At 41.4% G+C, this 23,964-nt stretch overlaps 1 long non-coding RNA gene across 2 annotated transcripts; it reads right to left on the bottom strand.

Annotated features, from left to right (window-relative positions):
- Positions 1-456: 456 nt before the first annotated feature.
- Positions 457-22,055, bottom strand: LOC309668210. 2 transcript variants are annotated; one of them, XR_014268125.1, is made up of 4 exons: positions 19,793-22,055; positions 8,358-8,429; positions 5,596-5,688; positions 457-1,450 (listed from the first exon to the last, which is right to left on the bottom strand). It is a non-coding gene; the product is annotated as an uncharacterized lncRNA (long non-coding RNA). The 2 variants fall into 2 exon arrangements; XR_014268126.1 differs by lacking the exon at positions 457-1,450 and having other exon boundaries at positions 3,419-5,688.
- Positions 22,056-23,964: the final 1,909 nt, after the last annotated feature.

The raw sequence follows: 23,964 nt of genomic DNA, 5'->3' as shown, positions 1-23,964 counted from the left end.
TGTAAGGGTAACACGGATGGGTGAGAAAGTTTTGTGCTCAGAGGACTCACTGCCCAGAAGGAAGAGGCTGCCCTGTAAATAAGACAGTCCAGCATAGACAGCTACAGTGAAACCCAAATTGTCATAGGGAAGAACAAATTACTTTAACCTTCGTATTCTATTGCTTTTGCTACAAGTTAATCACTAAAGGGATGTTGCCTAGAGCTTCAGGTATACATAATGGCTCATCTCTGAGAACCCTGCCTCCCATATGATGAGCGTTAAGCTAAAATACCCTTGTTTAGCCCACAGGAAACCTCCTGACCAGGCCCACCTGTAAATGGCTACAGGAAAAAAGAAGTTAACACATCCTGGAACCAGGACTTTACCCCCTCTCGCTGTGCGCGGGCCTCTCACTATCGTGGCCTCTCTTGCTGCGCAGCACAGGCTCCAGACGCGCTTTGGTCAACATTTTAGTATTAAGGAAGCCTGAATTTAACTCAGGGAAGATGGTTCTTTGGGACACTAGTCCACCATCTTCTCGGCCTGCTGGCTTTTCAGATAAAGTCCCTACTCCTTGCCCCAGCAAACTGTCTCTCAATTTATTGACCTGTCATGTGGGGAGCAGTACGAGCTTGGACTTGGCAAGAAAATGAGGGAGCTGCCAGTTCTCCTTGGAGAGGGGGATCCTTGGAAATGCTTCCCACCAAGGGGAGGTAATTCAGAGTATGAGTGTGGACTTCTGACAGGCAGATGGAGCTGGGGGAGGGGGAGGGTATTTCTGGGAGAGTCAGCAGCCTGAGCAAAGGTAGGGAGGAATGAAACAGCCTAGTGAGTCCGTGGAACTGCAAAGGCTTTGATAGGTCAGGCGTGTGGGGTATGAGATTGGGGTACAAAAGAGGTAGGATCAGAAAAGTAGGCAGGGTAGAGCCTTGAATGACATACTGAGGAGCTTAGACTTTTTTCCTACAAGGTGACAGGGAATCTCTAAAGTTTTTAAAGAAGAGGGACAACATGACGGGTTTACATATTAGAAAGACATTTTGAAGGTGTCAGACCCAGGGGCTGGACCTCTAGGAAACTGAGGCAGGAAGAACAGTTGGGAGATCAGATCATCTGGATAAGAGATGCAAAAGGATTCCATTAAGACAATAGCTGTAAGGATGGAAAGAAGGGGATGGATTAAAGGCAGTGGGGACACAGGGACAAACTGTGCTGTAAGACTTGGCTACTCAAAGTGATTCAGAAGACCCGTAGCATTAGCATCATTTGGAAGAAAAGCAGGTTCTTGGGCCCCACCCCAGGCCTACTGGATCAGAATCCGCAGCTTAACAAGATCCCCCAGGTCATTCGTTCATTCATAGGCACATTAAAGCTTGAGAAATACTGGTCTGGGTACCTGAGATTCAGTGGTGAAGACACAAGACAGCTGCACCTTCATAGAGTTCACACTTTTGCATGGGAGGCAGATCTGAAACAAGAATTCCATGGTCAACATTGGAGGATGATGGTGATAAGTGCTAGAAAGGGGACATATCAGGAACTTGGACATGCCCAGGGCTGGGGGGTTCAGGGGAGGTTTCCCTGCATAGGTTACAGTGAAAAGCCAGGGTGAACCAGGAGAAGCAAGTGGAACACATGTGTATATGTATGAGGGGGTGGGGTGGAGTCTCCCATCAGAGACCAGGCTGGAAGGGACACTGGGGCCTTGGAGGAATGAAAAGCGCTGGAGCAGTGCGTGAGGAAGGTCCTGTGAGGTGGGGCTGGAGGTCAGGTGGGAGATGGGGTCAACTTGTCAATCATGCAGAGGGTTCTGATTTTATTGCAAGAAGAAACTAGGAGGAGAAAGCCCAGAGCAGTATCAGGAAGGTGGTACATAGGAGGAGAGCTGATAGTCTTCCCTGATGGTTCTGACCAAAGCCCATTCGTTCGTGGAGACTACTACTTTGGGATCTTTAGTTCTGACTCCATTTAAGAAAGTTTTACAGAGCTCACACTCTGTATTAGGTCCTATGCAAGGCAAGGGAGGGGTATTTAATATTTAAGATGTGATTCCTGCCCTCAAGGATACCATAGTTTAGTAATGACGTTTTGCTTTGTTAAAGAAGCTTGCAGTCAGACCAAGAAGAACTTCCAGTTAATCATTCCCTAAGTCTTCCCATATAGGCTGCTTCTGAGCCAGTTTTCCCTCTTTCTGTTCTTATGTATATTTTTATACAAAATTTCACATTTTTTCTTGGTTTCAGGCCATCCTCCCAACCTGCGATATCTTTTTGAATCTTGCTTTGGTCATCAATTTTCTAACTCTCTCTCCCAACTTTATGCCACATGCCAATCTGATGAATACGTCCTCTTTTTAAGGAAACTTAAGACCCTACATTAAAAATTGGTGACAGGTGTCAGAGGGACCTTAAGCCTCTTAGCACGGTAGTAACAGAGTTTCCCTTCTGGGTGATTATTGACTGATTAATCAATACATCTTGGGCACCTTATAGTATTTTTTCCTGGGAAGAATCTCCCTATCTTGTAGCTAAAGTGCACTATTTATGGGAACCCACAGCACCTGTGAATACCTGTGTCACAGTATTTGTAACATTGCATTTTAATTTTGTTACCTCTCTGACCATCATTACGGGGCTGCTGTTTTACGCATCACCATATTCCCAACAGCGAGCACAGTGTATTGCATATGGTGGGCACTCAATACACACTTTATTCAGTGACTTAGCCTGCATAATTTTTTATGAATTTTCAGAAACAGCCAGGCTATTTGATACATTTCAAGGATTGAAATATAGAGTTTAGCCCTCCAGACCTTTCCCAGGTCTGTGGCCAGTTTAGCTCTACACGGGTCAGTAACAAGGCCTCACATTCATTCCCCAGAGTCGGCGCCACAGTATCATACCCTTTGCTTTCTGGAACATTTCCTGATATTTCATAAAAGTTTTTAGTGTCTTCAGTTTATCCTAGAGATTCTGCAAGTGATGCAGTGAAATCTGGAGAAAAGAGATGTGTAATCCCTTCTGCACGTAACTAATCCCCCAATTTCATGGGCAGGGTATGTCAGCCCCATACTGAGAGTCAGATAGGTAACAAAATTAAAATGCGATGTCACACATACTGTGATGTGGGTATTCACAAGTGCTATGGATTCTTATAAAGAGTACACTTATCTCTAGCTACAAGATAGGAAGACTCTAGGAAAAAAATACTGTATGGTGCCCAACATATCGGCTGGATTTTGCCAACAGAACTTTGGTTAACAGGTATACCAAATATAATGACAGCCATGGTTTAATTTGGCAAAGGTCATTAATAACAACAATCAGGGACTTCCCTGGCGGTCCAGTGGATAAGACTCTGCGTTTCCAAGGCAGGGGGCACGGGTTCGATCCCTGGTTGGGGAACTAGGATCCCACATGCTGTGAGGCCAAAAAAATTAAAAAATCCTTCTTTTTGATGTTAATCATCTAGACAAACTTATAGTTTTTCATATTATCCCTGCATGTTTCATATTTTCTTTTATTTATTTTTTGGCCTCATTGCACGGCTTGTGGGATCTTAGTTCCCCAACCAGGGATCGAACCCAGGGCCTGGCAATGAGAGTGCCAAGTCCTAACCACTGGACCACCAGCGAATTCCCGCACTTGTGTTTTTTAACCATGGGATACTACAGATAACTCATTTTTGAAATTTGCTTTCATTAATACCTTGCTACCTTGATTTTTTCTAATTGTACCTGAAATTCTGTCAGTTTGGCAAAAGTACTTGGTAACCTGTTGGTGGGAACGTAAATTGGTAAAGCCACTGTGGGTAACAGTATGGAGGTTTCTCAAAAAACTACAAATAGAACTACCATATGACCTAGCATTTCATCTCCTGGGTATATATCCCCTACAAAAAACGAAAACACTAATTGGAAATGTTACATGCACCCCAATGTTCCTAGCAGCAGTATTTACAATTGCCAAGATATGAAAGCAACCTAGGGTCTATCAACAGATGAATGGATAAAGAAGATGTGGTATACACACACACACACACACACACACACACACACACACACACGCGCGAATATTACTCAGCCATGAAAAAGAATGAAATTTTGCCATTTGCAGCAACATGGATAGACTTAGAGGGCATAATGCTAAGTGAAATAAATCAGAGAAAGACAAATACTGTATGATATCACTTATACATGGAATCTAAAAAATACAACAAACTAGTGAATATAACAAAAAAGAAGCAGACTCACAGATACAGAGAAGAAACCAGTGGTTAGCGGTCGGGAGAGGGAGGTATTGAATACAAACTACTGGGTGTAAGATAGGCTACAAGGATGTAGTGTACAACAGGGGAATATAGCCAATATTTTGTAATAACTGTAAATGGAGTGTAACCTTTAAAAATGGTATAAGAAATTTAAAAAAATACTTGGTAACATTTATTGGGACTTTTCTACACCCCCACATCCCAGTTCTGTAATATGGATTTCACAGGCATTATCTTATTTAATCCTCATTTATAAGAGGTATGTATATGAATATTCTTGACTTATTAAAAAAATGACATAAATGGGGGAGATTAAATTGCCTACACATTTATATTGCTTTCTGTCCTTCCTCCCAGGCTCCTGGTGTGTTGCAGACCTGAGGTTTGAACGAGGCCTGATTCCAGCACCCAGACTCTTAAGCCAGCACACACAATTCTGCAAAGGGCCCAGAGACTTAGAATGCTGTGCTAGAAGTGCCCTTTGAGACTGTCTAGCTTAGAACATGATGTACACTTAGGCACCTGATTCTCTCTATCACTTTCTAGACAAAATGACCCTCCCAATGGAGAGTGACAGGCTGAGCAGGGGTATGGGTGGAATGGGAGAAGGAGGGTGACTCTAGCTCCTGGGATGCCAGGAGAGGACTTTCATGTCCAAAGCTCTGGAATTGGATGGATATCATACAAAATTCTAAGCCTACATTAATGTATTACTTCAGCAAGAAAAAACTTGTTGAATAATTAAGTGAGGTTGGAATCTCATTTTAGCTTTGACTGCCATCAACTAGCTATGTGGCCAAGGATTTTTTTCCCAAACATTTACTGTCTTAACTGTGCATTTTTAAAGACATACATTTCAGGCAAAAGGATAGCAGGAGCGAAGGTGTGCTGTGTTCACAGAACAGAGAGGGGACATCTGGATGTCAGAACTGTCTAGGTTCACTCTGGAGTGTCCATGAGACCGATTCTATTTTTCAATATGAAAAATTATTTGTTACCTTAAAATAACCCAGAAAGATAAAAATCAATAAGTTTGTACTTTCACAGGCAGTGAAAACATGAACATCTGAGCAGTGTGAAACGAAGCCAGTTTCAGAGAGAGCATTTTGCTGAAATCGAGAGTGACGTGTGTGCATCATTCACACACAGCAAGCGAGAGACAGGAGGATGGAGGGGGACACATGGTCCCACAATGTCCCCAGAGGGAAAAAGGCAACTCTTGGGAAAATGATAGAAGCATGTAAAGTCCATGAAATCAGCTATGTCAGTTGTGAAACATAAGTCCTAGTGCTATGTGTTTGGGGGCTGCAGCCACAAAGATTGAGAGAGAAAATAAAAACTTACACTTTGGTGTCTGAGTCATCTGTGCCCCTCACTCCCACGTTCCCTCCTCCAACATTTTTGTCTCTTCAGCCTTTGTTGAAGGATTCTGTCTCACTGAAAAATAAGGATGGGGGAGGGAGAATTGTTTTCACCTGAGCAAACCAGGGGTTCCATGGAGGGGCTCCATGTTTTTTTTTTGCTCTGCTTATGTAAAAGGAACTTAGGGAAGCTGAACTATTTCAAATGGGTATGAAAAGTTCAAGAGAGAAAGGCTTTGGAGCAATGAATGTGATGAAAGAGAAATCTGTGCCAGGCAAGATGAAAGCCAAGCAAAGAGCAGTTAATCATCCCAGCTGGAGATCGACAAGAGAAATCTAGTGTCTCCTCAGAGATGAGGAGGAGCCCCACTTGCCAGGGCAAAAATGTCTCTGACATCTAAGCACCTGAGCTGGGTACTAAGCCTGCTATTTCTGCTCTGTCAAAGTCATTCTATTAAAAGTTAAAATAAGCCTGCAACTAGAGACTCTTACCCCTTATAGAAGCATTATGTAACGTATGCAAATGTGCATCTAAATTATTAGGCTTCTATTTTTTTCCCCCTCAAAGCTGCACTTAATAAGTAAAAAGCTTGTGAAAGCCTAGAAATTTCTAAAATAAATGTGTATCTAAGAACACCTCTAAAGAAAACCTCTTGAGATCTAGCAAGAGGTTTAGAAGCAAAGGCTCTGTAGGGAGAGGGGGGATTGGTGGGTGCTGGCACTGGTTTAGCTCCTTACTCTGCACTGGCTCTTGCAAACCACTTAATTTCCCAGGACCAGAAGATGCTATGTCCGAGTGGGAAGGACTCAGAAATTAAGGTCAGAAAGCCTGAGTTTGAGTCCCCCACCTTGTCATTTATGAGCTATGTAGCTGGTAAAGAATTTAATATTTGGAGGCTTGTTTCCTTATCTACAAAATCGGGGAGGTAATAGTACCTCACTCATGGGATTGCTGTGAGGGACAAATAGATGATGCACATAAAAAGGGCTTTGCAATCTGTAAAAGGCAATAGACAAGTGAGCCCTCACTTCTCCTGGTTTTCTGTGCCTCACAGAATACTGGGAGAATAAATGAAAGCTAGAAAGGGTTTATTATAGAAAGTCCAAAGCACTACTTAACAATCATTATGGCAAGTAAGGACATACTTCAAATCTGTTGATAAAGGGAAACGTAAACTAGTCAGAAAGCCAGCCTCAACTGGGAGATATTTAAAACACCTTCCATCTACACTCAAAGGAAAATGGTGCTCTAGAGCGTGCTGGGGGTTGGGTGGCCTGGAGGAGACACTGCCACACAAAACGGGTTGCTAGATTATGGGGGAGGGGGAAGCACACTATCATTTAAGAGGCGTAAGGTAACTGAAACGATCACACAAAAAGAAGACCTTCTAATTCCATTTGAGCTGTAATCTGATTTCACTGCTGGGTACACCGTCCCCTTCAGGACAATCTGAATGAAGTCAGTGTCGAGGACGGTGCGGCAGAAGTTTTCCACCCAGCAACAGGATGACGTCAGCGGCCAGGAGAACAGCCAATCAGCAGGCAGAATGAATCAGAGCGCGCTGGGATTCTGCTCAACGGTCTCCTAGCAAAGCAAGCTCAGCTCTGAAGTGCAGAGGCTCTTTGCACTTCCTCTGCACTTGAAGCTGAGACTCAATGGCTCCTCAGCTGAAAGGGTACCAATGGGCGTGCAAGCAGTTAAGATTATTCGCGTTCAAACAGCCAGTCCCATGGGTAATAAGAGTCATAGCTATGCTCTCCGGCGAATACTTTTTGGCAATTAAAAATGCAGCATTAATAAATATTTTAAAGGCTTGATTTATATGTCGTGGCTTATAACTGTTTGAAACCTGTTTCGTTTCATGCATTATGTGCTGCTGGGCAGCTCTGGGCCCATGAGCTACATATGAAGTTCAATACTGTACCTTATAGAGTTTGAACTTGCTTCTGATTTTTCAAGTCTCCTCTCTAATGACGGGCAGACTGGAATTCAACAGCTGTTTCATTTCTGGGTCAAAAGCTCCAGTTCTCTAATTGCACTAAAATGTGTTTTGTGTATGCTTTAAAAATAAGAGGGAAGGTTATGAGGTGACTTGCAGAAGTCGGCTCACGCTGGTGAGGGTAGAGCTTTGTGGTACTGCTGAGAACATGCAGTTATCTTCTGGCATTTTGTTAGTTTTTCTGACCTTAGTATACAGTGACAGCAGACGCGGAAAAGGGCGCAAAAGGTTAAACCTACTCACGCAGCATCCCATCTCTTTCTTACCCTTCCCAGGCGGGCTCCTCACCTACCCAGCCTGCATTGCGGGAGGACAATGGGCAATAAGGCCAGAGGCATCTCTCCTGCGAGTGGTGGAAACATCTTTCCAAAAGCAAAACATATGTAACAAAGAGGGAGTGCTTTTCCACCTGGTCTCCTTCAGTGTCATAGGTCTCAGGAAGCACCGCGGACTAGGATTTTATATGCCCAGACCTGCCGTAACCTCTCTCTCCTTCGACAGCTTGGTTCTTGGACGAATGCCTCTTTTTTTCCTCATTACTGAAATGAAGACAGAGTTGAGAAAAGCTAGCTGATTAGGGCTAATTAGGGCCAAGCCATTTTGAAATATTGAGAAGACTGACTTTGGGAATTTATTTTAGAGAAAAGCAGACCTAACATGTTCAAAGGGTGGTTCTGCTGGAGGAAAGCATACGGGTTCTGGAGATCAGATTCACGCAAGTTTGAATCCCGGTTCCACTACTTACTAGCTCTGCCCCTTGAGGTCAAATCTCCATTCCACAGGTGCAGACTGGGGCAATGCTTAGCTTCAAGGATGGCTGTGAAGATACAGAGGAACAATCTCTCACTGAGCACAGGCAGGCGCGTTGTAGCTACTCAATAATTCATAGACCCACCGCCCCCTTTACACTGGAAATAAACAACTTGTTGGCAAATAGAAATCCCAGAGGGACCCGCTTTCACAAATACCGAAGGGTTTGTAATTAGCATGAAAAAGGATTGCTTCCAAGCCTTGAAAGCGGGTCGTCCTTTACAGGCTCTTAGGCGTACTTGGGAAGCCTTGTTTACACTCTAGCATTAATTTGCTCAGCAAATCCTTACTGCTAGGACGAAATTAAATTTCAGCTCAGGCTCTGTTTGAATGACCCCAAACTCCAAATGAAGGTGGCTTTATTGTGATCTAAGTTTCACTTTTCTGGAAGCCTTGAGATGAATGCGGTGGGCTTTCTAATACTTCTCTAAAGCCCTGGCACTCTTGACAAGAAAGATGGAACTGTCAAGTATCTGAACCCATCCTGTTCATCCCCTTCTTCATCAAAACATCCCTGAAGAGGACATGCTTCTTGTGCCCAGAATTTAGAAAAGCGTTCTGCGACTGGGACAGACTGGGAGTCTGAGGGGATGTGAAAGCCCCAGGGCAGATTAGAGGTCAGAGCAGCTGTGGTGCCCGGAGGAGAAGACAGGAGGAAGTCGGGGTGGGGGGGGGGTGTACTTCCTGGGCGAGACCGAATTAGCTATTTTAGACTCCTTGGTTCCTCTTTAGTCAGCAGTCAAGAAGATTACAGAAATGGTAACGTTCTATTATTTCAACAGGGCCTTTCTCTTGAAATATGCATTTGCTGTCTAAGATATAATGTCTTAGATTCTCTGTTCACTCAAGGCTTATTGCAGAAGGTATTGAGAAAATACCTTCTTCCCACTTTACAGAGAGATAAACTGATAGCTTGTGAGCAAAGCTCAAGGATTTGTGAAAGATCAGCCCATATTAGGACAGCAGAATGGAGATACTGAGTAGGGATACAATGAAACAGAAATCTGAGATCTCCTGACCTGCCTCCGTTATTACAATCATTTCAAATCCAAGCAGAGAAGTTAGAAATGGGTAAAATTGCAACTGCACTTTAACCAAGAGCCCAGACCTGCCTGTTTTTGATTGATTGGACCTCTGTATACAGGCCCTAGCAGATCCTTTCCTGTATTTAGGCAAGGTGAAGCCAATTTATTCCAAGAGAGTGCCATTTTGTGTCAGGACAACTTGATATGGTGTTATAGGTTGAATTGTGTCCCCCTTCCAAAATATGTTGAAGTCCTAACCCCCAGTACCTCAGAATGCAAACTTATTTGGGCATAGGTTCATTACAGATGTAATTAGTTAAATTAAGTGAAGTCATACTGGAGTAGAGCTTGTCCCTTATCAAATATAACTGGTGTCCTTCCAAGATAATGATGGTGTGAAGATAGACATGTACAGGGAGAATGCAGTTCGAAGACAGAGGATTGGAGTGCTTCATCCACAAGCCAAGAAACACTAAAGATTGCCAGGAAACCACATTCTCCTACAGGTTTCAGAGGAAGCACGGCCAGCCCTGCTGACACCTTGATTTCAGTCAGACTTTAGCCTCCAGAAAAGCGAGGTGATAAATTTGTTGTTTTAAGGCACCTGGTTTGAGGTACAGCAGTCCTAAGGGACGAATACATACGGTATTAACCGAAATTACTGATGTCACTTCAGACTGGATAAAGCTGGCAGCTGTATGCTTGGGCAAATTATTGACCTTCCTGGAAGAATGTTTTCTGATCCGTGAAACAGAGATGGAGTAGGTGATTCAAAAGGACTCTAACATCCTTTGAGAATAGGCAGTTATTTCCCAATATGTGATAGTTTTTCTTCCTCTGATCTAGTTCTTGAATCCCTCCCCATCTCTCTCTCTCTGCACTTGCCCATGTCTTAGGTCAGGGCCCAGTCATTTCTTGCTTGGAAAATTGGAAAACGGTTCTCCCCAACCTATACATAACACAAGTGCCTGAGGGGTGTTTGTAGACACGGATCCAGTAACATCATTCCTCTGCACACACCTTCTACAGCCTGACGTTGCCTACAGTATACTGTGGAAACTCCTTAGCTTGGCATGAGGCTCTTCACATCGAGACCAAACCTCTCCCTTCAGACTGCCTCTCACCAACTCCCGCCAAGTTCCCCTCACCGTGTTTCATATATTCTAGCCAACCTACCATACTGTCTCCCAAACAAGCCATGGACTTCCCTTTCCTAAAGTCTTGCACCCATCTACTCCCAGGAGACTTCCCACCTACCGATTGATTCCCCACAGCACCATGAGCAATTTGAAGGCAGGAACTATATCTTATTCACTGTTTTTCTCCATTACCTTGCACTTCCCTGAGCATAGAGCATACAGTAAGAGCTTGATAAGTATGAGTTGAAGGAAGGAATCTCTTATTCCTCCAAACCCATTTCAATGGTTTTTTTCCCTTATAACTATCTGAATTAGGTGTTCCCTCCAAGCTCCTGGGGCACTCTGTCATGATTTTATAATATCCTTTCTCCCATCTGTGAATCCACTTGGTACATGGTACTAAATGAATGTTTGTGAAGTAGGTGGACAAAGACCTAATGGACACATTATTACTATAAATGTGTGTAGGTATTGTTGTTGTTTAGCGTGAAACTCTGAACCATTTGCTGTAAGTGGAAAATTTTAACCCCAATTTGATTGACTTCTCTTGTTTCATCAGATCGTGGCCCTGGCGCTTTAGTTCAGATGGTCTACACATGTGCCAAGGGTTGGTTTCCTATAGAGCCCTGCCCTCCTTTGGGGTCAGGCGCAGCTAGCTCCCAAACCCCAGGTGGCACTGGGAAGCTGCAGAGCAGGGACTCCCCCTCCATTACTAGGGTCCCAGGGTGAAAGTGTGGAGGGGTTGGCACAAGCTCACAGTGAGGGTCAGCAGCTCGACCTGAGGGCGGTGGCCAGGAGCTGGGGAGTAACTAGAAACGAGCTCCACACAATGTGGATCTCTCCTTTGGGATGCCCGCCCTCAACTTCTCCTTCTCTATGGCTAAGTTTGGCCAAACAAGACCCTGGGTGGGTGTGAGGAAGTGACACACACCCTCCTCTTCAGGCAGCTGTTCACAGCAGAGGAGCCCAGTGCAAAGCATCAGTTGCTGGGCTGAGTTTACCCACAGGTCAGGAGAATCATCTTTTGAATTGTAATAATTGTAGTGATAATGACCATGTACTGGACACTTACTGTGTACCAAGTTCTCTCTCTCTCTCTCTCAGTCTTTATATATATATATATACACACATACATACTACATATAAAATAAATATAAAAATATAAAATATATATACTATATAAAATATATACTGTATATAGTATAAAATATATATAGTATTAAAATATATATGTGTATATATACAAAATAAAATAAATACAATACAATACATATATACAATATGATATAAAGTGAATATATATGATATTGCATATCTCTATATGTGATTAAAGTGAATTCCAATAACTCTGCAAGGTACATATTGTTATCCCCATTTTCCAGATGTGGACATTGAGGCAATGTGCCCAAGGTTACACAGCTAGTGAGTGGCAAAGACAGGAATTTAAGTCAGGTCTGTTTGACTTAACAGACTTTGCCCTTGACCACTAGAATACTGCTTTCCCAGTCCATTGTAGTCTATCAGATTAATAAATAAATAAATTAAGTAACTAAACAATGTTTATTTAAAACCTACTATGTGTCAGTTACAGTTGAGGTGCTGGGAGTAATGTGGCAAACAAGGCAAAACCCCTGCCCTTCTGGAGCTTACGGTTTAGAGAAGGGAGATACACAGTAAAAACATAAGCAAATAATTTTAGCTAATGATAAGTGCTATGAAGAAAATAAAACTGTAAAGCATAGAGAGTGTGAGTGGCAGCCTCGGAGACAGTCCTCAACAATCTCCACCTTCTGATTTTCATGCCCTTGTGTGACCACTTGAGTGTGAGCTAGACCTAATTACTTCTAACTGATGGAATATGGCAAAGGTAAATGGACATCATTTCTGACAATAGATTGTGAAAATCTTTTTAAAGTACTTTGAAATACTTTATGCATCTAAGATTCAGTGAAATGCACATGTTCCATTAAGTGACGTGACTATGCTAATTTATGCTATTATATTAAGTAACAATTAACCTTAGAGACAAAACTAGGATTTAAAAACTATTTTGTAGAAAGAAGAACTCCAACTATTAATACAGTTAACTTCCTTCAGCCAGGAGACCAACAGATTTTATACCTCTGCCCAAATTTGTTTACTATCCCTGCCCAGGTAATTCTAAGCCCTCAGTTCATACAGTAGGCCCATTTTTGATATTCTCCAGTAACCCAGATTTCTGAGAGCTGGATGCATCAAAAGTCTGACCTTGACTTTTATGGGTACTAAAAGGCAACATTAAGGCTTTCAGGCAGTATTTTTGCATTTTCTCAAGCTATAAAGAAATATGAAATGAGAAATTTCTTCAATTAGACTAGGCCTGAACAATAATTTAAAAATCAAACATTTATGAATAATAAATATACCAAAAAGTATAACCTCACTCAAAATCAAAGAGATACAAATACAACAATGAAACATAATTGTCATCTTTCAAACTGGAAAATATGTTTCTTAATCCATATAGGATTCAGTGAAATGCAAACTCTTAAACAGCTCACATAGCATAAATAACTAGAACAACCTTTCAAATGAAGCACTGAGCCACATGTCAAGATTCTTAACCATATTCCTCCCCTTTGACCCAGTAACACCATAGTATCCTCAGGCCCTGCAGCTGGCACATTGTAGATATTTAGTATTTGTGGAATTAATTAGTTAAGCAAATCTGATATAATCTTAACAAAGCCTAAGAAAGCAATATCAGTTATAAAAATGTACAAAGATGCTTATTGAAGCATTTATTTAATTAGGAAAATGGAAACAGTCTGAAGCTTAAAATAGTTTTGATTAAATAAGCCATAGAATATCCAATTGGTGGAATATTTTTCTGCCCTCAAAATGAGGCTTCAGAAGAATTTTTAGTAACAAGGTACAAAATGGACAAAGATCAAGAAACTAAACTGGGTATACCATGATCCTCAATAGGCATATCTAGAAGGCAAAGCTAAAGCTCTACATAGGAAAAAATAATTGACCACAAAATACTCCAAAGTGTAAACAGGGGTTACTTCATAAGTGACTTGTTTTCTTTTTTGTCTCTTCTGTATTTAAACATTTTTCTACAATGACCTTGATTTACATTTATAGTTAGGAAAATAGCAATACAAACATTTTAACAATAAGTTTTCAAATCTAAGCCTACAAAATTGAGACCACTAAACTATGACTATGCATTGAACCAAAAGTTGACAGTAAAACAAAAAGATGAACAAACAACAAAACACTTTTGGCTTTCCCCAGATATTAGATATTAGTGCTAGTTTTTCTTCCTTTATTACTTTTAAACCATGTAAATCAATCTGGGTAAGCATAGAAGGAAGCCATGTGGAATAGTGGTGATGAGCATATTTTCCAGAACTGGGCTTTTTCAGTTTATTCCTGGGCTCTGACACTTACTAGCTGGATGACCTTTGGCAAATTAATTAACCTCTTGGAGTTTCATCTGCGAAATGGGAATATTAATAGTATCTGCCTCATAGGGTAACTGTGTATATTAAATGAGAATAATATATGTAAAGCACTTAGAACCACATCTGGCAAATACTGAGTGTCCTTGTGTTTGCTGTTGCCATAGCATGACTTCTACCCAAGCAGAGCTCTGTTTAGTGTCAAGGGTTTGAAATCCAAACACTGTACCTTCCCAAACCAAGAGGAGAAACTTGATGGTAAGGTTTCTGTATTATTTGGATGTCCATGTGTCCATGATTTATGGAATAAATGACAAAGATGATGAATTGAAGAATTTAGGTGAACTGAACCTTAAATGTCATGGCCTTTTAAAGCAAGCATTTTGAAGTGTACTTTATTATGGGCACTCGGAGTTCTCTTGGTTTTAAATTGTCCAAAATACCATCAAGCTCTCAGTTCACAGAGGGGTTCTCTCAACTTTAATGGAGAAGCAGAAAAAGCTCAGGAGTTTCACTCCCTGGGAAGTAGAAGAGTCTCTTGCTCTGGACACTGAGTAGACATTTGAGGTCTAGAGCAGGTTCTTTCTCCACCAGGAAGTCTCATTTGGCCTGCTCAGCAAGACAAATTCCTTTCTCTTCTAAAGTCCCTGGGCCCTTTTTCTAGAACCCCTTGGGGACTGTCTCTACTTCTGTCTTGTGTTATTATGTGTGTCCACATAGATCTTAAATTTCATGTTTTACTCTTCCCAATATCACCCAACTCTACCTAGCATAGTAGAACCTCAAATTTTTTTGAATGAATTAAATAATAAATTGCTAGATATTTAGAGCTGGGAAAAGATTAAGATGCCATTTTAGAGCTGAAGATCTGGAGGTATGGAGATAAGAGCCAAAATCTGCAGTCAAAGGGACCTCGGGTTCTAATCAGGCTTTAATACTCACAAGCTGTGTGATCTTGGGGAACTTTCTAACCTTTCTAATAGCCGTTGTCCTTATCTGTCACCAGGAGGATAGCAATATCTATCTCAAAGAACCAATAAGAGGGTAGAAAGAGACAATTAACTTGCAAGTGGTTGTCACTCAGTTACACAGGCGAAAAACATGCTCAAAGCCACTAGCTTGGTAGCTGCTAAAGCCACTGCCCTGCACTCTCTTATTCCTCTTTCTCTGATCAACTTTTGGCTTTTGCCCAAATACCGTGGCTGTGATATGAGGATCCCTTATAGGAGAAGAGTGAGGAGAGGCAGTAACATTTCGTGAGAGTCTGCTCTGTACCCGGGACCTGCGCCCTGAGCTTTACCTACAGTTCTTGAAGCTACCTGATGGCAAAGCCTGTGGAAATGGGTGAAAAAGTCAAATGAGCTGACATTACATTATCGTGTTTCAAGCACTCTTGAGTGTTTTCTTGAGATCTTGCTCACTTCATTCTCCCTTATTTGGACTCTGCGATATCTGGAGACAGATCAGATCACTGGACGGAAAACCTCTGGAAGATGAGAGTAACATTCACTGATGTGGGATAATTGGAACTTCTGGTTACTTGAAACTCCCTCCATTATGAAGTTCAACTAACTTACAGTCTTCCTGTGAATCCTGCAGCTATTTCAAGCAGCACAACAACCTGGCCATTGTGAGATAATGTGCCACTGCCAAGTTCCCAGCAAGTAGAGTAACTCAGCACTTGCCTCTGGCCCGTCAATGACTTTTTAAAATTATAGAACACCTACCCAGTACCCCCTTCTCCAAATAACAAGGAGTTTCAATAGAAGAGTGCACCCCAGATCTAATCTAACTCTTTCCATTTATGTTTTACAGAAAAGTGCAACCCAGCCAAGTGGATTTTCTTTTTGGAAGAAGAGGAACAACAGTGAGGACCTACCGTGTACCAAGACTCTGTTGGGTACTCTGTCATGTTATTCCATTTTTTCTTCTCAACAGTGGGACCAAATAATATTATCCTCACTTTATAGCAACCGTAAAGCAGTTCATTTACTTGCATGATGCCACACACAGCACAGGTCTTAAGTAGCAGAGCCAGGAATTAAACTCTCTTTTTTAGTTTTTTTAAACCGGCAAGCTCAGTGTTCTTTTGGCCACACAATACATCTTACCTTAAATTATTTTCAGAGTGATTCAAAAAATCATTTACTCATTCATTTATTCAACAAACATTTATCGAATGAGGGGTGTGTTCCAGACATAGTCAGTGGAGATAATAAATTTGAAAGACCGTTGTTCTCCACCGGGGGCTGGCTCCGCAACACCTTATTTTAAGGACTACGTGAATCTGCCTGTAAGGTCAACTGATTCTGTTTGGATCTGCTTCCCACAGGGATGGTATTGGATAGAATCGTATCAAATCCCAATAGGGGCATCTTATGTTGAAATCATGAGAGCTTTAGAAGTTGATTTATAAATTAATCATTGACAATGTGTGGAGAATGGACACGTTGTGAGTAGTTTGCCATGTTTGTTAGGTGGATGGGGGTGGCAATCCTGCCAAGGGGTTAAGCTGTTGCTGCCTGTGACACGGTGAACCCCAGGTTAACAATGGCTGCTGTCCCAACACATGATCTTTGGAGAAAGGAACCACTGGACTCATGTTTTTCTAAATGTAGCAATTGAACTTGTTGAAATTTATGGAGAAAATGTTTCCAGTTGATAATGTATATCAGAAAGGGCATGCAAAGTTTTGGCAACGAAGGCTGGTTTCAGGGAAACTTTGCCTAGTAGAAGACCAACAAATGCAAACTGTAGGTCATGTAGTTTATGGCATTGAGACTCTTGTTGCTAAGGTTGAAGGTTGATACAACACAGTGCTTGAGAGATAGTCTGTGTGGAGTCAGGTAGAGTGGGGTTCTAATCTCAGCGTTTTCATTCCCTTACGCTCTTGTGCTTGGGTAGGCTATTTAACCTTCAGGGGCTATGGTTTCCTCAAATGGATTACTAGTTCTTGTTTCTTAGCATTGTTGTGATGATAAAATGAAATATTTTCTGTGAAGCACTTAGCAGAGTTCCCAGCAAATACTAAACAATAGAAGGTAGTAATTTAAATCAAATATTAGTCGATGGGAAAATCAGGATGGGAATAACAAAGAGAGTAGATATTTGCAATAGTTTCTTGTCTTGTGATAACATCAAGGTTTTTTGGTTGTTCTTGTTTGTTGTTGTTCTTTTTTAACATCTCTTGCCTTTACTTTTTAAACAATTCTGGAATTTATTCATACAAAATGTGAACTCCCAAGAACAGGGACTTTGCCTATCTAATTACCTCTGTACCCTCTACATCTAGAACAGTGCCTGGTCCATAGTGGGCAGTCAGTAAATATTTGTGGAATGAATGAATTCACTCAATCATTCACTCAACCTTTAATGTCTACTGTTAAGTTCTATATATGTCATGGGAGACACCAAGACTAGTAATGATGATTTCTCTCCCTAGCGTATTACACTGAATTAGGGGAGAGAAATGTATACATGGAGAAATGATACTCCAAGTAATTCTTTGAAGAAGATGAGGACTTTAAGCTGAGAATTCAGAGAAGGAAGGGGGAGTAGTATTTGAACAGAGCTTAAATCAAATAAGAAGAAAATTGACAAGCAGAGATAACAGGGTTAGGGAGGAGAGGAGGGAATAGAGATGGTATTCCAGAAGTGAAACAGCACAAGCCAAGGTCTGGAGGTAGCAAAGAACCAGGTATGTTTGGGGACAAGGAGAAGTACAATTTTACTCACAAACAGAAGACTGGAAGGGAACTTAAGGACAGGGGCTGTTTCCGGAACACTTTGCACAGAGCCCAGAAACCCATCCTAGGTTCAGTAAACAAGCTATGAGTCACCTCAATGGAGGGCTGTGAAAGAGAACATCCCCAAGGCCCAGTGAGAAGGTTCCATGCTGTGGAATTAGCTACAGAAAGGGATGAAGCATGGGATTGATTAGCCTGTTGTTTCCAAACTCACCCACCAGCAGTTTATGGGAGGATTTCACCAAATTCTAGGAATTAAGACTTTGGAACCCTGAGTTTATTGGCTTGGAGCTAACCTGTCTCTGCATTTGGACTCCACATAAAGAATACTGGTACTTCCATTACATGAATCCATTTGTTTGGAAGGGCACACACAGTCCTGAAGCACATCTGTATAACGCAGAGCTGTGTCTAGCAGGTGGTTCATCCCCACCCACACCGCCTCACCTAGGCAGTTAGAGCTGCTAGAAATCCTGTCTAAATTCTGCACCACCAAAGAAGACACAGAACTGAGATGCAGTGGACAAACTTCAGATTTTCTTCGTGTCCAAGATTTCTCTATAAGATCAATCCCCAGATGATCCACTCCTGCCTGGATTAGTGGAGGACATAGTGTATGCTTTATTGAGCATGTGCTATGTGCCAATCGCTGCATCATCTCGTTGAATTTAATCTCCCCAACAACCCATCGACATGACTTTTATTATCTCCACTATTGTATAGCTGAGAAACTAAGGTTCTATGGGGTTAGATTGCTGAAATAGTAAAACACAGAGCTCGGCCTCAAAGCCAGGTCTGTTTGTTGAGTTAATTGCATTTCATTGCAATCACAGAACATTTTTTTAAATTAAAGAAAATTTTCTTTGATGGGTCCAAAGAGCTGAGGGGAAAATGCAAAACTTCCCAGAATTGGGGTTGATTTAGCAGGGTGGGAGGGTGAGTTTCAGAATGCATAAGAGGCAGAAGTCAAAGGTCAGCAAATGGAGTGGAGATAATTACAAAACTAACAGCTCCTGCTTTTTCTCGTAAGGCGACAATAGCTTCCATCCTTCACAGTTAACGAAGGTGGTTGCTTTAGACTGGAGTCATGGGCTCCTTGTCAAGGAGCAGGTGTTTTGAATAAAATACACACAGTGCATCAGCCCCATGTCCGTGCCTGCAGGGGCAAGACTGCCAGGCCTCCCTGAGGTACAGCTGTGCTTGAATCTTGGGCACCCACCTTGAGCAGGACTCTGCTGTCATTTGAATGAATTACTCTGCCTGGGGATTTGCAGACACCAGACATAAACCTTGTGCATGACCTGGGAGCTTAGTTTCCCTTGCCACACCCAGCCTGGTTTACTTCCCCGAGTCAGCTCTGCACCCCAGCCTAGAACCGCAGTCACCACTGGAGTTGAGGGAAGGGAAGGGAGTTGTTCCTGTGAATTCCGAAGCTCCCAGGGCAACAGGCAATCCAGAAGAAAACTGAGACGGCAAAATGGAGTTAGCAGTTCCCAGATTCCCCCTTTGGAATGAAGTCAACATTGTGGACTGGAGTAGAGGCAAACTCCTCCACTCTGACAAAGAGAAATTTCCGTACTGCCTTCCGTTGTGATACTGAAATTTAAGCTTGCCTCTAAAACTTCCTGAGTGCTCAGTCCTATCTGCTCTACAAACCCCAGGCTCTTAATAATGTAAATTTCTTCCAAAGACTCCTGTCACTATTTGGCCTGAAAATTGGAAGGGGGAGAAGCAGAAGATTCTCCTAGACAATTAAAATGAATTGTGAGGGTGGAAGGGAAGTGGCTCAAAATGCAGACCCTGCTCAGCAATACTTACAAGAGCAAAACAAAGCAAAACAGAAACCAGATCTGCGACTAATCTGCCTGCTGAGAGATGCCTCACTAGGATAAACAATTGGATAAGTATTCAGACGCCTAGGTACATCCAGGAATGGCAATCTGTTCATCACTCCCCTATCCAAAATGACTTTCCTTTGTTCTTAGGAGATAGATGGATATTTTTTACATACCTGCAAGACCCCCAGTCTGGGCCTGTCCTCTCCATCACTGGGCTGTGGTCATATTGGCTTCATCTCAGTTCCTGGAACATACCAGCACCATGTGCCACGTCATCACAGCCTTAAGCTTGCACATGCTGTTCTCTCTTCCTGCATGTGTATGGTCCACCCCCACCCCCACCCCATCACTCAAAAACCAAACCAAATAAAACAAAATCATCTCTCTTTCTCCCCCAGAGAGGATATTATCTCCTTAAGCACAGGGACCCTGTCATTCTTGTTCACACTCAATGCCTGTGCTTGCCCTAGTGCTTGGCATGTAGTCGGGGTTCAATAAATATTTGTTGAATGAATGAATGGAGCTAGATTGCTTCAAACACATAGAACTGTTTCACAGTTTCATTGCATAGAATTGTCCTGTTGGACAAACAGCATAAACACAAAGCTGGTTATACAGCACACTCCCACAGCGTATCACAAGCTAGATGCCAATCAATAAACAACTTGCACCTACAGGGTGCCAAGTGCCATGCTCAGTGCTGTCAACTGGACAGTTCAACACTTCTCTGAGGGCAGAAGCTCCCAAGGGAAGCCTTAGTGGGTGTGGTGGGAAGGAGGAGGATCTAAGGAGGGTGCCTTGTATCTTTTCTGCACAAGAGACAGGAATTGAAACGACCAGTGTGACATTTTCAACTCAGGTAGTGAACTAGCTCACCTAGGTAGAGTAACATTCACTCAGTAACCATTTGTTGAGAATTTACCAGATTCTCTGGTGAAAGAGTAACAAATACAACTGACAAACCTGATGGAACTGAGAACTTGATCAGTAGAACCATCAAGGCTGGGGCTACAACAAATGCTTGCTTTCTGGCTTAAATGGGTCCTCAGCACCACTGAGCAGCCTTTTCCTTCTCTCTCTTCAGCATCCTGTTTCATTTTCCTCAGTGACTTTTCTATACCTTCATCATTCTCATTATGCCCTCCACCCTGCTCCATTCTTCCTGGACTCAACTGATGACCTCAACTTTTACTTTAAGAAAAGTGAGGCCATCTCTTTGACATAAACTGTAGCAATACCTTTTTGAGTAATGGAAATAAAAACATAAATGAACAAATGAGACCTAATTAAACTTAAAAGCTTTTGCACAGCAAAGGAAACCATAAACAAAATGAAAAGACAACCTACAGGATGGGAGAAAATATTTGCAAATGATGTGACCAACAAGGGATTAATTTCCAAAATATACAAACAGCTCATACAACTCAATATATATTAAAAAAAAAAAAAAAGTCAAAAAATGGGCAGAAGATCTAAACAGACATTTCTCCAAAAAAGACATATAGATGGCCAAAAGACACAGGAAAAGATGCTCAACATCACTAATTATTAAAGAAATGCAAATCAAAACTACAATGAGGAACCCTCCTACACTGTTGGTAAGAATGTAAACTGGTACAGCCACTATGGAGAACGGTATGGAGGTTCCCTAAAAAACTAAAAATAGAGCTACCATATGATCCTGCAATCCCACTCCTGGGCATATATCTGGAGAAATCCGTAACTCGAAAAGATACATGCACCCCAGTGTTCATTGCAACACTGTTTACAATAGCCAAGACATGGAAGCTACCTAAGTGTCCATCCACAGACCAAAGGATAAAGAAGATGTGGTATATATACACAATGGAATATTACTCAGCCATGAAAAAGAATGAAATAAGCCATTTGCAGCAACATGGATGGACCTAGAGATGATCATACTAAGTGAAGTAAGCCAGACAGAGAAAGACAAATACCATATGATATCACTTATATGTGGAATCTAAAAAAACAGTACAAATGAACTTATATACAAAATAGAAATAGACCTATAGACACAGAAAACAAACTTATGGTTACCTAAGGGGAAAGGGGGGAGGGATAAATTTGGAATTTGGGATTAACAGATATGGACTGCTATATATAAAATAGATAAACATCAAGGACCTACTGTATAGCACAGGGAACTATACTCAATATTTTGTAATAACCTATAAGGGAAAAGAATCTGAAAAAAAAAAAGATATATATGTATGTATAACTGAATCACTTTGCTGTACACCTGAACCTAACACAACATTGTAAATCAACTATACTTCAACTAAAAAAAAGGAAAGAAAAGTGAGGCCGTGAGGACTGAAATACCTCAACTTACTCTGTATAACTATATATTAATCCTCATCTCTATCCTACTTTATTTTTTTTCTAACTTTGGAAGGTTTAGAGATTTAGAGATTGAAGTTTGAGATTGAAGAGTCTTTCATTCCAATGTTCTTTAAAACTGTGGGCCCTGATGTGTCGGGAGGGCATGAAATCAACTATCAGGGTAGGACTAGCACTTTTTAATGGAATAAAGTAGAATGAAAAGAAAATTTCAGGGTACATAATATGTAGTAAGGGTAAATATTGTCTCATAAACTTTGCTTTACATCTATGATTGTGTGTATATCTTTGAGGGTGTACTGTGTGAGATGTATTTCTTATAGTGGGCCACAGTAAAAAATATTAAGAACATCAGCCTATCCAAAGCCGTTCTCCCCACTCCTTCACATTTCCACAGCATGCTCACCCCTTCCACTATCTTCTATCTTCTCCACATAGTCAATCTCTTACTTTCTAGTACTTCTTTCCCTTTAGTTTAGAATGCCCTCTTATTTCTTTAACTTTCCTTCCGCTCACTCCTCTTCTTAGTCAAGAAGCACAATCTAAACTCCTGCTCCCCTTCCTACTCCTCGAACACCACTGGCTTCTTAAGAGATTGTAAATGTTCTTCCTATGGCTAAATGGAATGCATATTGCTTTAGGCTGGTATTAGTTGCATTTTTGTGTTTATTTGTCATTGTTGGCCATCTCCTTGAAACTTTCAACGTTCTGGGTTTCTTTCCTGGTTCTTCTACCATTCTGATCATTTCTCTGCTTTCCCTTCATGAATTCTTCCTCTTTTTCCACCCCTTAAGCCTGGGTGCTCCTCAAGATCCCAAGCTCACCTTACGATCTTTTTCCTTAGTGTGTTTCCCTGTCTTCCTCTCCTGCTCCATTTGATGACTTCCAAATCTCCATTCCCAGCCCTAACTCTCCTCTCAGCTTTGTTCCTTTTCTATCAAGATGCCTGCTAGGTTTACTTCATTCTCCTACAACACATCCCAAGCTGAACTGCAAATCATTGTCTCCAAATCTGTGGCTCCTACTATTTTTTAGTTTAATTGGGGTATAGTTGTTTTCTCCTACATTTCTTTTGATCAGGCTGTTTCCTGTGTCTGAGGTGCCTGCTTTAATGCATCTGTGTGAATAACTCCTGTGTATCTTTAAAATTCAGCTCCGGTATCATCTCTTTGAGGAAGCCAAGGTGTGCTGAAAGTTCAGCATCACCTGTGTATCTCCCTAAGCATTCACATTGTGTCAGTGTGGTTTGTGTGTCTTTCTTATTAGACTCTAAGCACCTTGAGGGCAGGAAAGCTTAAATCATTTTTGCACTCCTAGTGCCTAACACAAGTATCTGGCCCATTATAAGTGTTCAATAAATATTTCTTAAAACTATTGTCATAGTGGAGAATCAGAAACTATCATGTGGATTCATACTACAAACAGGCCTTCAGGTAATTTTGAATGAAACACTCTAGACAGACCCAGAGTTTGATGTATCTTATTAGTTAACAACTTCCCTAGATTTACTGTATAATTGTTCCAGTTTTTAATTGCCTTGTGCTGTGTAGACCTGGAGATAGATGCAAAGAGGAAATTTGATATCAAAAACTAGGACTCAATTAGCTGTTAACTAAAACTAATGACTTAGGGAATAGACATTACACGTCTTATCTAAGTTATTGGATATCCCAAAGGGAAAAAAGTCAAGATGTGGTTGAATTTGTTCAGAATCTAATTAGAGAAGCTCTTTAAAATTGTACCTAGTCATGACTGGATTTAATCACATTTCTAAATTGTTGCCAAGACTAGTTTGTTTTATTTTTCATGGCAGCCCCGTAATAGAGATACAGGGTGTCTTCAAACCTTATGACCAAATTGCTATTGTTATGTGCATGCATTAAACTTAAAGGTCACTCAAAGATTCTTTTTGGTGGGCTCCCTTTCTTTTATCAATACCCTGGTATCTTTGGTGTTCAGCTGTCATGCTTTAATTCCATTG

Source organism: Balaenoptera physalus, assembly GCF_965194825.1.
Source record: "Balaenoptera physalus genome assembly, chromosome: 10".
In the NCBI taxonomy this organism is placed as follows: domain Eukaryota; kingdom Metazoa; phylum Chordata; class Mammalia; order Artiodactyla; family Balaenopteridae; genus Balaenoptera; species Balaenoptera physalus.
Note: the sequence above shows the minus strand (reverse complement) of the source record. Positions and strands in the feature narration are given on the sequence as shown.